This window comes from Arachis hypogaea, chromosome 18 (assembly GCF_003086295.3).
Source record: "Arachis hypogaea cultivar Tifrunner chromosome 18, arahy.Tifrunner.gnm2.J5K5, whole genome shotgun sequence".
Lineage (NCBI taxonomy): Eukaryota > Viridiplantae > Streptophyta > Magnoliopsida > Fabales > Fabaceae > Arachis > Arachis hypogaea.
The window spans coordinates 103818713-103832028 of NC_092053.1; the positions used below are offsets into that span (position 1 = coordinate 103818713).

General features: G+C 38.5%; 1 non-coding gene across 1 annotated transcript; it reads left to right on the top strand.

Annotated features, from left to right (window-relative positions):
- Positions 1-1671: 1671 nt before the first annotated feature.
- Positions 1672-1779, top strand: LOC112774908 (small nucleolar RNA R71). Its single transcript, XR_003189362.1, has one exon. It is a non-coding gene; the product is annotated as a small nucleolar RNA R71 (small nucleolar RNA).
- The last annotated feature ends 11537 nt before the right edge of the window (positions 1780-13316 follow it).

Genomic DNA, 13316 nt, shown 5'->3' on the forward strand with positions numbered 1-13316 from the left:
TTTAATGTCAATAGCTTGACAGTGGCTCTCATGGAGCCTCACAGATGTTCAGAGCAATGTTGGAACCTCCCAACACCAAACTTAGAGTTTGACTGTGGGGGCTCTGTTTGACTCTGTATTGAGAGAAGCTCTTCGTGCTTCCTCTCCATGGTGACAGAGGGATATCCTTGAGCTTTAAACACAAGGGAGTCTCCATTCACTTGAATGATCAATTCTCCTCTGTCAACATCAATCACAGCTTTTTCTGTGGCTAGGAAGGGTCTGCCAAGGATAATGGATTCATCCATACACTTCCCAGTCTCTAGGACTATGAAATCAGCAGGGATGTAATGGTCTTCAACCTTTACCAAGACATCCTCTACAAGTCCATAAGTCTGTTTCTTTGAATTGTCTGCCATCTCTAGTGAGATTCTTGCAGCTTGTACCTCAATGATCCCTAGCTTCTCCATTACAGAGAGAGGCATAAGGTTTATGCTTGACCCTAGGTCACACAGAGCCTTCTCAAAGGTCATGGTGCCTATGGTACAAGGGATTGAGAACTTTCCAGGGTCCTGTCTCTTTTGAGGTAATCTCTGCCTAGTCAAGTCATCCAGTTCTTTGATGAGCAATGGAGGTTCATTCTCCCAAGTCTCATTACCAAATAACTTGTCATTTAGCTTCATGATTTCTCCAAGGTACTTAGCAACTTGCTCTTCAGTGACATCTTCATCCTCTTCAGGGGAAGAATACTCATCAGAGCTTATGAAAGGCAGAAGTAAATTTAATGGAATCTCTATGGTCTCAGAATGGGCCTCAGATTCCCATGGTTCCTCATTAGGGAACTCCATGGAGGTCAGTGGGCGTCCATTGAGGTCTTCCTCAGTGGGAATCACCGCCTCTTCCTCCTCTCCATGTTCGGCCATGTGAGATGTGGTTATGGCCTTGCACTCTCTTTTTGGATTCTCTTTTGTATTGCTAGGGAGAGTGCTAGGAGGAAGTTCAGTAATTTTCTTACTCAGCTGACCCAATTGTGCCTCTAAATTTCTAATGGAGGACCTTGTTTCAGTCATGAAACTTTGAGTGGTTTTGATTAGATCAGAGACAATGGTTGCTAAGTCAGAGTGGCTCTGCTTAGAATTCTCTGTTTGTTGCTGAGAAGATGATGGAAAAGGCTTGCCATTGCTAAACCTGTTTCTTCCACCATTGTTGTTGTTGAAATCTTGTTGAGGTCTCTGTTGATCCTTCCATGAGAGATTTGAATGATTTCTCCATGAAGGATTATAGGTGTTTCCATAGGGTTCTCCCATGTAATTCACCTCTTCCATTGCTGGGTTCTCAGGGTCATAAGCTTCTTCTTCAGAGGAAGCTTCCTTAGTATTGCCTGTTGCTGCTTGCATTCCAGACAGACTCTGAGAAATCATATTAACTTGTTGGGTTAATATTTTATTCTGAGCCAATATGGCATTCAGAGTATCAATCTCAAGAACTCCTTTCTTCTGAGCTATCCCATTATTCACAGGATTCCTTTCAGAGGTGTACATGAATTGGTTATTTGCAACCATTTCAATGAGTTCTTGAGCTTCTGCAGGCGTCTTCTTCAGATGAAGAGATCCTCCAGTAGAGCTATCCAATGACATCTTGGATAGTTCAGACAGACCATCATAGAAGATTTCATATGATGCTCCATTCTGAAAGCATGTCAGAAGGACACCTTCTGATCAATTGCTTGTATCTCTCCCAAGCTTCATAGAGGGACTCACCATCCTTCTGTCTAAAGGTTTGGACTTCCACTCTAAGCTTACTCAATTTTTGAGGTGGAAAGAACTTTGCCAAGAAGGCATTGACTAGCTTTTCCCAAGAGTTCAGGCTTTCCTTAGGTTGTGAATCCAACCATGTTCTAGCTCTGTCTCTTACAGCAAAAGGAAAAAGCATAAGTCTGTAGACTTCAGGGTCGACCCCATTGGTCTTGACAGTATCACAGATTTGCAAGAATTCAGCTAAGAACAGATGAGGATCTTCCAATGGAAGTCCATGAAACTTGCAATTCTGTTGCATTAGAGAAACTAATTGAGGCTTAAGTTCAAAGTTGTTTGCTCCAATGGCAGGGATTGAGATGCTTCTCCCATAGAAATCAAGAGTAGGTGCAGTAAAGTCACCAAGCACCTTCCTTGCATTGTTGGCATTGTTGTTTTCGCCTGCCATGGTTTCTTCTTCCTTGAAAAAGCTCTGTTAGGCCCTCTAAAGAGAATTGTTCTTTAGCTTCTCTTATCTTTCTCTTCAAGGTCCTTTCGGGTTCCGGATCAGCTTGAACAAGTATACCTTTATCTTTGTTCCTGCTCATATGAAAGAGAAGAGAACAAGAAAGTAGGGAATCCTCTAGGTCACAGTATAGAGATTCCTTGAGGTGTCAGAGGAAAAGAAGAATAGAAGGAGGAGGTGGAGAAGAATTCGAACATATAAAGAAGGAGGGAGTTCGAATTGTACCTTGAGGAGGAGTCTTAGTCCCTTAAATAGAAGGATGTTTTTTTTTGGTGAAGGATGTGAGAAGAGGGGAAGAATTTTTGAAAATTAATTAAAAGATTTTAAAAAAAAATTTGAAAATTTGATTGAGATTTTCGAAAACTAAGATTGGGAAAGAAATAAAGTGATTTTTGAAAAAGATTTTGAAATTAGAAAAAGATATGATTGAAAAAAATTAATTTTGAAAAATATGTGATTGAAAAGATATGTTTGAAAAGATATGATTGAAAATCAATTTAGAAAAAGAAAATTTTTAAAATTAAAGTTGATTACTTGACTATCAAGAAATTAAAAGATATGATTTTAAAATTTAAAGTTTAATCCTTTCTTAATAGGCAAGTAACAACTTGAAAATTTTGAAGTAAATCTTTAATTGAAGCAAGGATTTTTGAAAATGGTAAAAATAAATATAAAATGGAAAGAAATTGATTTTGAAAGAGATATAATTGAAAAGATATGATCTGAAAAAGATTTGATTTTGAAAAAATATGAAAACTTGAAAAAATTGTGAATTAAAAACAAAATCTTCCTCTAGTGTCATCCAAAACTCTACCTTTTTGGGCGTTAAACGCCCAGCCAGGTACCCTGGCTGGCGTTTAAACGCCAGTTTTCCTTCTTCACTGGACGTTTTGAACGCCCAGCTTTTTCTGTTTGATTCCTCTGCTGAATGTTCTGAATCTTCAATTCTCTATATTATTGACTTGGAAAGACACAATTTTGAAAATATTTTTGAATTTTTTAATGATGAGAAACAATAAAAATTGCAACTAAGATCAAATAGACAATGCATGCAGGACACCAAACTTAAAAATTTTCATATAGGAGACACTAACAAATTGAGAATGGATATGAGAAACAATAAAACACACAAAACAAGAGAATTTAAAGATCAAAGCAATGAAATCATCAAGAACAACTTGAAGATCAATGAAGAACAATATGTATAAATTCGAAAAATGCAAGAAGAATGCCATTGACACCAAACTTAAAAATTGATACTAGACTCAAACAAGAAACATAAAATATTTTTGATTTTTATGATTTTATAATTTTTTTTGTGATTTTCGAAACTTATATGAAAAAGAAAATAAAGAGATTCAAAACTTTTAATGAGAATTCCAGGAATCATGCAATGTTAGTCTAAAGCTTCAGTCTAAAAAGATTAGACATGTTTGGCCAAGCTTTAGCAGGACATTACATTCAATAGCTAAATTGATGAGAATCAATAAGCTTTTGTGATGGTGGGAACATCACCTTGAAACTCTAGAATTCATTCTTAAAAATTCTGAAAAAAATACATAATCTAAGCAACAAGATGAACCGTCAGTTGTCCAAACTCGAACAATCCCCGGCAACGGCGCCAAAAACTTGGTGCACGAAATTGTGATCATCAACAATGGCGCCAAAGGACTTGGAGCTCTTAAACTTGAATCACACTTTGTCACAATTCCGCACAACTAACCAGCAAGTGCACTTGGTCGTCCAAGTAATAAACCTTACGTGAGTAAGGGTCGATCCCACGGAGATTGTTGGCTAGAAGCAAGCTATGGTCATCTTGTAAATCTCAGTCAGGCGGATTCAAATGGTTATGGAGTTTAAGGTGATGAAAATAAACATAAAATAAAGATAGAGATACTTATGTAATTCATTGGTGGATTTCAGATAAGCGTATGAAGATGCTTTGTTCCCCTTGAACCTCTGCTTTCCTATTGCCTTCTTCCAATCATTCATACTCCTTTCCATGGCAAGCTTTATGTTGGGCAACACCGTTGTCAATGGCTACATCCCGTCCTCTCAGTGAAAATGGTCCTAATGCTCTGTCACAACATCGGCTAATCAGCTGTCGGTTCTCGATCATGTCGGAATAGGATCCAACGATCCTTTTGCGTCTGTCACACGCCCCACAATCGCGAGTTTGAAGCTCGTCACAGTTATCCCTTCCCAGATCCTACTCGAAATACCACAGACAAGGTTTAGACTTTCCGGATCTCAGGAATGGCTGCCATTAATTCTAGCCTATACCACGAAGGTTCCAATCTTATATCAGAAACCCAAGAGATACGCATTCAAGCCATTACTAGTAGAACAGAGGTGGTTGTCAGGCACGTGTTCATAGGTGAGAATGATGATGAGTGTCACGGATCATCACATTCATCAAGTTGAAGAACGAATGAATATCTTGGAGAAGAAATAGACTTGAGTTGAATAGAAAAACAATAGTACTTGTATTAATTCATGAAGAACAGAAGAGCTCCACACCTTAATCTATGGTGTGTAGAAACTCCACCGTTGAGAATATATAAGAACAAGAGGGTCTAGGCATGGCCGTGAGGCCAGACCCCCAAAACGTGAAAAGGTCTATCAAAGTATGAGTAAAAGATCTGTGTATGATCTGTGTGTCAAAATACAATAGCAAAATGTCCTATTTATAGAAAACTAGTAGCCTAGGATTACAGAAATCAGTAATTAATGCATAAATCTTCTTCCGGGCCCACTTGGTGTTTTCTTGGGCTGAGCATTGAAGCTTCCATATGTAGAGACTTTTCTTGGAGTTAAACGCCAGCTTTTGTGCCAGTTTGGGCAACTCCAGCTTTTGTGCCAGTTTTGGAGTTAAACGCCAGAATTCTTGAGCTGACTTGGAACGCCTGTTTGGGCCATCAAATCTTGAGAAAAGTATGGAATATTATATATTTCTGGAAAGCCCAGGATGTTTACTTTCCAACGCAATTAAGAGCGCGTCAATTGAGCTTTTGTAGCTCCAGAAAATCTACTTTGAGTGCAGGGAGGTCAGAATCCAACAGCATCTGCAGTCCTTTTTCAGCCTCTGAATCAGATTTTTGCTCAGGTCCCTCAATTTCAGCCAGAAAATACCTGAAATCACAGAAAAACACACAAACTCATAGTAAAGTCCAGAAGAGTGATTTTTAAATAAAAACTAATAAAAATATAATAAAAACTAATTAAAATATACTAAAAACATACTAAAAACAATGCCAAAAAGCGTATAAATTATCCGCTCATTAACCTTAGGATCTGTGGACCCCACAGGATCCCCACCTACCCCACTTCTTCCTCTCTCCTCTTCACACCTTTCCATAACACTCTTCGCCATACACCCTTGACCAATCACCCCAATACCTCTTCCCCAAACACCATTCACCTATCAAATCTTACCCTCTTCTCTATACTCTCTTCACCACTCACATCCATCCATCATAAAACCCCATCTACCTCACCATTCAAATTCAAACCATTTCCCTCCCAAACCCTCCCCTTCATGACCGAACACCCCTCTCTTACCCTATAAATACCCCCCTCACTACCTTCAATTTCACACAACATACACACTACAACCCACCTTGGCCGAACCTACACCAACCCTCCATCTCCTCCATTTCTTCTTTATCTACTCTTTTCTTTCTTCTTTTGCTCGAGGACGAGCAACAATTCTAAGTTTGGTGTGGGAAAAGCTAAGCCTTTTTTTGTTTTTCCATAATCATCAATTGCACCTAAGGCCGGAGAAACCTCTAGAAAGAGGAAAGGGAAGGCAATTGCTTCCACATCTGAGTCATGGGAGATGGAGAGATTCATCTCAAAGGTCCATCAAGACCACTTCTATGAAGTTGTGGCCAAGAAAAAGGTGATCCTCGAGGTCCCCTTCAAGCTCAAAAAGAGTGGATATCCGGAGATCCGACATGAAATTCAAAGAAGAGGTTGGAAAACTCTCACCAACCCTATTCAACAAGTCGGAATCTTGATGGTTCAAGAGTTCTATGCCAATGCATGGATCACTAAGAACCATGATCAAAGTATGAACCCGAACCCAAATAATTGGCTCACAATGGTTCGGGAGAATTACTTGGATTTTATTCTGGAAAATGTGAGGTTGGCATTCAACTTACCAATGATGCAAGGAGATCCTCACCCTTTCACTAGAAGGGTCAACTTTGATCAAAGGTTAGGCCAAGTCCTTACGGACATTTGTGTGGAAGGCGCTCAATGGAAGAGAGATTCAAGAGGCTTGACCTCAAACCCATGGCTAGGGGATGGTTAGAGTTCATCCAACGTTCTATCATTCATACTAGCAACCGGTCTGAAGTTACAATAGATCGGGCTATCATGATCCATAGTATCATGAATGGAGAGGAAGTAGAAGTTCATGAGATCATATCTCTAGAACTCTACAAGGTGGCGGATAAGCCCTCTACTTTGGTAAGGTTAGCCTTCCCTCATCTCATTTGTCACCTATGCAATTCAGCTGGAGTTGTCATAGAGGAAGATATCCTCATTGAAGAGGATAAGCCCATCATTAAGAAAAGGATGGAGCAAACAAGAGAGCTCAGACATGGACCTCAACAAGAACATGAGGAAGTTCCTCATCATGAAATCCCTGAGATGCCTCAAGGGATGCATTTTCCTCCACAAAACTTTTGGGAGCAAATCAACACCTCCCTAGGAGAATTAAGTTCCAATATGGGACAACTAAGGGTGGAGCACCAAGAGCACTCTATCCTCCTCCATGAAATTAGAGAAGACCAAAGAGCCATGAGGGAGGAGCAACAAAGGCAAAGAAGAGACATTGAGGAGCTCAAGCACTCCATAAGATCTTCAAGAGGAAGAACTAGCCGCCATCACTAAGGTGGACCCGTTCTTTAATTTCCTTGTTCTTTATTTTCTGTTTTTCGTTTTCTATGCCTTATGTTTTATCTATGTTTGTGTCTTTATTACATGATCATTAGTGTCTATGTCTTAAAGCTATGAATGTCCTATGAATCCATCACCTTTCTTAAATGAAAAATGTTTTAATTGCAAAAGAACAAGAAGTACATGGTTTTAAATTCTATCTTGAAATTAGTTTAATTATTTTGATGTGGTGACAATACCTTTTGTTTTCTGAATGAATGCTGAAATAGTGCATATTTTTTTGAATTTGTTGTTTATGAATGTTAAAATTGTTGGCTCTTGAAAGAATAAAGAAAAAGGAGAAATGTTATTTGATAATCTGAAAAATTATAAAATTGATTCTTGAAGCAAGAAAAAGCAGTGAACACAAAGCTTGTAGAAAAAAAAGAAAAAAATATGCGAAAAAAAAAGAAGAAAAGAAAAAGAAGAAAAGAAAAAGAAGAAAAGAAAAAGAAGAAAAAAAAAGAAAGAAAAAGAAAAAGCAAGCAGAAAAAGCCAATAACCCTTTAAACCAAAAGGCAAGGGTAAAAAAAAAGGATCCAAGGCTTTGAGCATTAATGGATAGGAGGGCCCACAGGAATAAAATCCTGGCCTAAGCGGCTAAACCAAGATGTCCCTAACCATGTGCTTGTGGCGTGAAGGTGTCAAGTGAAAGCTTGAAATTGAGCGGTTAAAGTCGTGGTCCAAAGCAAAAAGAGTGTGCTTAAGAGCTCTGGACACCTATAATTGGGGACTCTATCAAAGCTGAGTCACAATCTGAAAAGGTTCACCCAGTTATGTGTCTGTGGCATTTATTTATCCGGTGGTAATACTGGAAAACAAAATGCTTAGGGTCATGGCCAAGACTCATAAAGTAGCTGTGTTCAAGAATCAACATACTGAAATAGGAGAATCAAGAACACTATCTGAATTCTGAGTTCCTATAGAAGCCAATCATTCTGAACATCAAAGGATAAAGTGAGATGCCAAAACTGTTCAGAAGCAAAAAGACTACAAGTCCCGCTTATTTAATTGAAGCTAATCTTCATTGATAAGTTTGGAATTCATTGTATATTCTCCTCTTTTTATCCTATTTACTTTTTAGTTGCTTGGGGACAAGCAACAATTTAACTTTAGTGTTGTGATGAGCGGATAATTTATACACATTTTGGCATTGTTTTTACATAGTTTTTAGCATGTTTTAATTACTTTTTATTATATTTTTATTAGTTTTTATTCAAAAATTACATTTCTGGACTTTACTATGAGTTTGTGTGCTTTTCTGTGATTTCAGGTATTTTCTGGCTGAAATTGAGGGACCTGAGCAAAAATCTGATTCAGATGATGAAAAAGGACTGCAGATGCTCTTGGATTCTGACCTCCCTGCACTCGAAGTGGATTTTCTGGAGCTACAGAAGCCCAATTTGCGCGCTCTGAATTGTGTTGGAAATTATACATCATGGGCTTTCCATCAATATATAATAGTCCATACTTTGCCCGAGATTTGATGGCCCAAACTGACATTGAAATACAACCTAAAACATCTTGGCGTAAAACGCCCAAACTGGCACCAGAATTGGAGTTAAACGCCCAAACTGGCACCAAAGCCGGCGTTTAACTCCAGGAACAGCCTAAGCACGAAAAAGCTTCAATGCTCAGCCCAAGCACACACCAAGTGGGCCCCGAAAGTTGATTTCTGCACTATCTGCACTGAGTTACTCATTTTCTGTAAACCCTAGTTACTAGTTTAGTATAAAAACTACTTTTAGAGATTTATTTTAGGTCTTTTTTGGGGAAGTTCTTTACCATCTTTTGATCTTTGGAACTTGTATGTTCACGTTTGGAGGCTGGCCTCACGGTCATGCCTAGACCTTTCACTTATGTATTTTCAACGGTGGAGTTTCTACACCCCATAGATTAAGGTGTGGAGCTCTGCTGTTCGTCATGAATTAATACAAGTACTATTGTTTTTCTATTCAATTCACGCCTACTTCCTCTCTAAGATATTCACTCGCACTTCAACCTGATGAATGTGATGACCCGTGACACTCATCATCATTCTCACTTATGAACGCGTGCCTGACAACCACTTCCGTTCTATCTGCAATAGCTTGAGTGTGTATCTCTTGGCCTCCTGGTTCACGACGCATGGTTGCCTCTCCTGACAAAAGAGCATTCCATTCCTCGAGATCAGAGTCTTCGTGGTATAAGCTAGAACCATTGGCAGCGTTCCTGAGATCCAGAAAGTCTAAACCTTGTCTGTGGTATTCCGAGTAGGATCTGGGAAGGGATGACTATGACGAGCTTCAAACCTGCAAATGTGGGGGCACAAGTGACAGTGTGCAAAAGGACAATGGTCCTATTCCGATGCTAGCGGGAACCAACAGATGATTAGCCGTGCGGTGACAGTGCATATGGATTTGTTTTCATCCGAGAGGATCATACAGCTTGCCATGGAAGGAGGTAACGCATGATTGGAAGAAGGCAGTAGGAAAGCAGAGGTTCAGAAGCAACAAAACATCTCCAGACGCTTATCTGAAATTCCCACCAATGAATTACATAAGTAACTTTATTTTATTTTATATTTTATTTATATTTTAATTATCGAAACCTTATAACCATTTGAATCTGCCTGACTGAGATTTACAAGGATGACCATAGCTTGCTTCAAGCCGACAATCTCCGTGGGATCGACCCTTACTCACGTAAGGTTTATTACTTGGACGACCCAGTGCACTTGCTGGTTAGTTGTGCAGAGTTGTGAAAAAGAGTTGAGATTACAATTGTGCGTACCAAGTTGTTGGCGCCATTGAGATCACAATTTCGTGCACCAGCCACCTTTCTCTCCCATTTTTGTCATCATTTTATTTTCATCTTCTTCTAAAAGCTTGAGAGAGAAAGAGAGAAACTCATAGTTTATGCCAAAGTTCATGCTTGATTTATGAGAGATTAAAGACATTGAATCAACTTTCACTTCAATTAATAAATTACTCTCATCATCCTCTTCACATGCATACTGATTTCTTGAATGTTTGTCAACAAAATCTCTCCTTTTCTTTTCTCATATGGTTTGACCATCTGCTTCACAAAGGATGATCCATTTTCTTTTTTCTCTAGTTTAGAAAATCATATTTAAAAATCTTAAAGAGTAGAAAAACCCAACTTTCAATCTCAAAAGGTGAGAAGATTTTTCATTCTCTTCTCTTTTAAAATTCAACAATATGGTTCAAGAGAGTATGATTCATTTTTGATCCCACCTTGTTCATAAATCATGCTTTAGGACTTCCAAGGAGTAGAGAATCATAACTTTCAAGCTTCAAAAGGTGAGAAAATTTCTCCATTTTCCTCCCTTTAAGGTTCAGTCAAGAGGGTTTTAAAAGTCTTAAAATTTGATTTTGTTTGTAATATAGGTATGGTTAGTGTTAGAGAGCTGTTAAGAGGTGTTTAAGAATCTTAAAATCGAAGTAACGGTTAGGTTAAGATCTATTGCCCTAATATATGTCATGAAAGCCTTTCTATGATTGATGATGGATTGAATGAAATTGGATGCTCGATTGTATAAACAATGATGATTAAATGATTATTTTAATGTTGGAATGATGTATCGTGCAAAATTGGAAGCATCGGGGACAAAATATAAATATAGAAAAATTACACTAGATTATCTAAATTCAAGGTGATGACGTAAAACATTAGCAAATAAGTTTTAAAGCACAAATATGACAGAAGTTTTAAAATGGAATAAGTACTATTTTGGTCCTTAAGGTTTGGGGTCAAAATCAAAATCGTTCTAATCTTTTTTTTTTCTATTCAGAATGGTCTTCAACGTTGTATTTCGAATTAAAATCATCCTTCTAAAATTTTTCGGATAAAAATACCCTATATTTTTTTTACTTACTACAACCCCCACCATCCACCACCACCCCCTTACTCCCACCAACTATTAGCTATTCATCTTCCACAGTAGTCAAATTCAACGATCCATCATCAACAACAACAATAACATAGAATTCAAATTCAAGAATCCAACATCAACAACAATAACACATTCAAATTTAATAACAACACTAACATCTTCAATTGTAATCCAATCCTTCAAACTCAACAACAACATCACAGTAATTTTTTTTAAAGTAAGAAAGAAAAAAAATTAAAACTGAGAGACGCAGTGTGCTTAGAGAGAGAGAGAGAAGAAGAAGAAGAAAGAAGAAGAAGGACTTCTAAAATATATTTCTCCTCCTCTACCTCCGCTGCTACCACCGCCAAAAATGCCGAAGTTGTTGCTCTTCGAAACTGCTGTCAGAAAAGAGAAAAAAGAGATTTGGAACCACCGCCGTTGTTACTTCTACTCCCTCTTTTTGTTTGCTGTCTAAAAGTTAACATAGCCATAACAGAGGGTGTTGTGGTTGGAAGAGTCCTTACAAATGCGAACAAAAGTGAGGCTCTTGAACTCTGAGAGTTGTCTGTTAGAAACGATGGGGTGGAGGTCGCCGAGGTAAAAGATGCGGCCACCATTGAAAAAACCGTCGTTGATCAGAGAAGAAAGTTTTTTTTATGTGTGTGTATGAAAGAGAGTGACAAGAAGAATATGACAGAGATGAAGATAGGATTAGGGTCAGAGATTTGAGAGAGTAGGGTTAGTGAGTGGTGCGCATGTATGCAAACCTCACACTGTTCATACAGCAGTAGTACCAGCAAGTGCATTGGGTCATCGAAGTAATACCTGAGCGAGTCAGGGTCGATCCCATGAGGATTGTGGCTTGAAGCAAGCAATGGTTGTCTTGCAGGTCTTAGTCAGGTGAAATCAGAAGGTTGTTGGTTTTCATTCATCAAGAGAAACTATTTAATGCTGAATAAAGAAAAAGAGATAGAAAATGCTTATAGGAATAGAGTTGAAAGTTGGAGTTGCTTTTTCTTTCTGAATGAACTCTGGTATTATTGTCTTCCTTGCTCGTGAATGATCTTCTTCTATAGCAGGTTGTAAGTAATCAAAGCCATTGTCTGTGGTCACTATTCTCCTCTGCTACAGGTCAAATGCCATTGCACGTGGTCATTCAATCGGATGGAGGGTGAAGCTCTTGACAAGTCATTCTCTTGACGATCCTACTCAAAACGCCACAGACAAGGTCGAATCTTCCGGATAAGAGAATGCTGCTTCTTTGAATTCTAGCCTATACCACGGAGACCCTAATCTCTCCAAAAATCGGCTAAACTGGTGTCTCGAGAAGTCCCCAACGAAGTCGTGGATTAACTGTCTGAGAGATGTATAAACATAACTGTTGGCTCGTGCTTTCCTTCCAAGTATTCACACGAACCCAAGTAGACGCAGGTGTTTGTCAAGCACGTTCATCTTAATGTGATGAATACAGCCAATTTGTCAGATCATCCTATTCACCACGATGAAGATCGGATATACATCTTAGAGATAGATCAAACACGGATCGAAGAAGAAATAGTAATACTTTTATTGATTCATAGGACTCAGCAAGGCTCCTCCCCTCAATCTAGGAGGTTTAGAGACTCATACTGAAGTAAAGACAATGATAAAATGTGTATGATGACTGAAAGTGTCTGAAAACCTCTGAATTACATAAATAAAATCCTTTAAATACTAAACAAATGACTACTAAGGGTAAAACAGTTTATTTAGTGCTAAAAGCCACTTTTGGGGCCCACTTAGTGACTGTTTGGGGTGAGCTTTGATGAGGTCCACGTGCTATAAGGTCTCTTGGGCGTGGAACGTCAGCTAGGGGGTCTGATAAACCCATATTTCATGAGTTCTTTTGTACTTAATTAGAGTGATTTATTCAACTCTTCACCTACTTATTCACATTAATTGCATGGTTTTACTTTCCCTTCCTTATTATGTCATGTTGTGAAAAACATGTTTCCTAAGCTTTAAAAATTAATTATTTTAATTACCTTTATTTCCATTCGATGTCGTGATTAGTGTGTTGAGTAGTTTCAGATTTTCTAAGGCAGAATGACTTAAAGGATGAAAAAGGGAACATACTAGAATGGAAGGAGGAAGCAAAACGGAGCTTTAAAGAAACTGGTATCCACGCGATCGCATGGATGACGCGATCACGTGCCAAGCACAAATCAGCAATGACGCGGCCGCATGACTGACGCGACCGCGCGCCTTAAGCAGAATA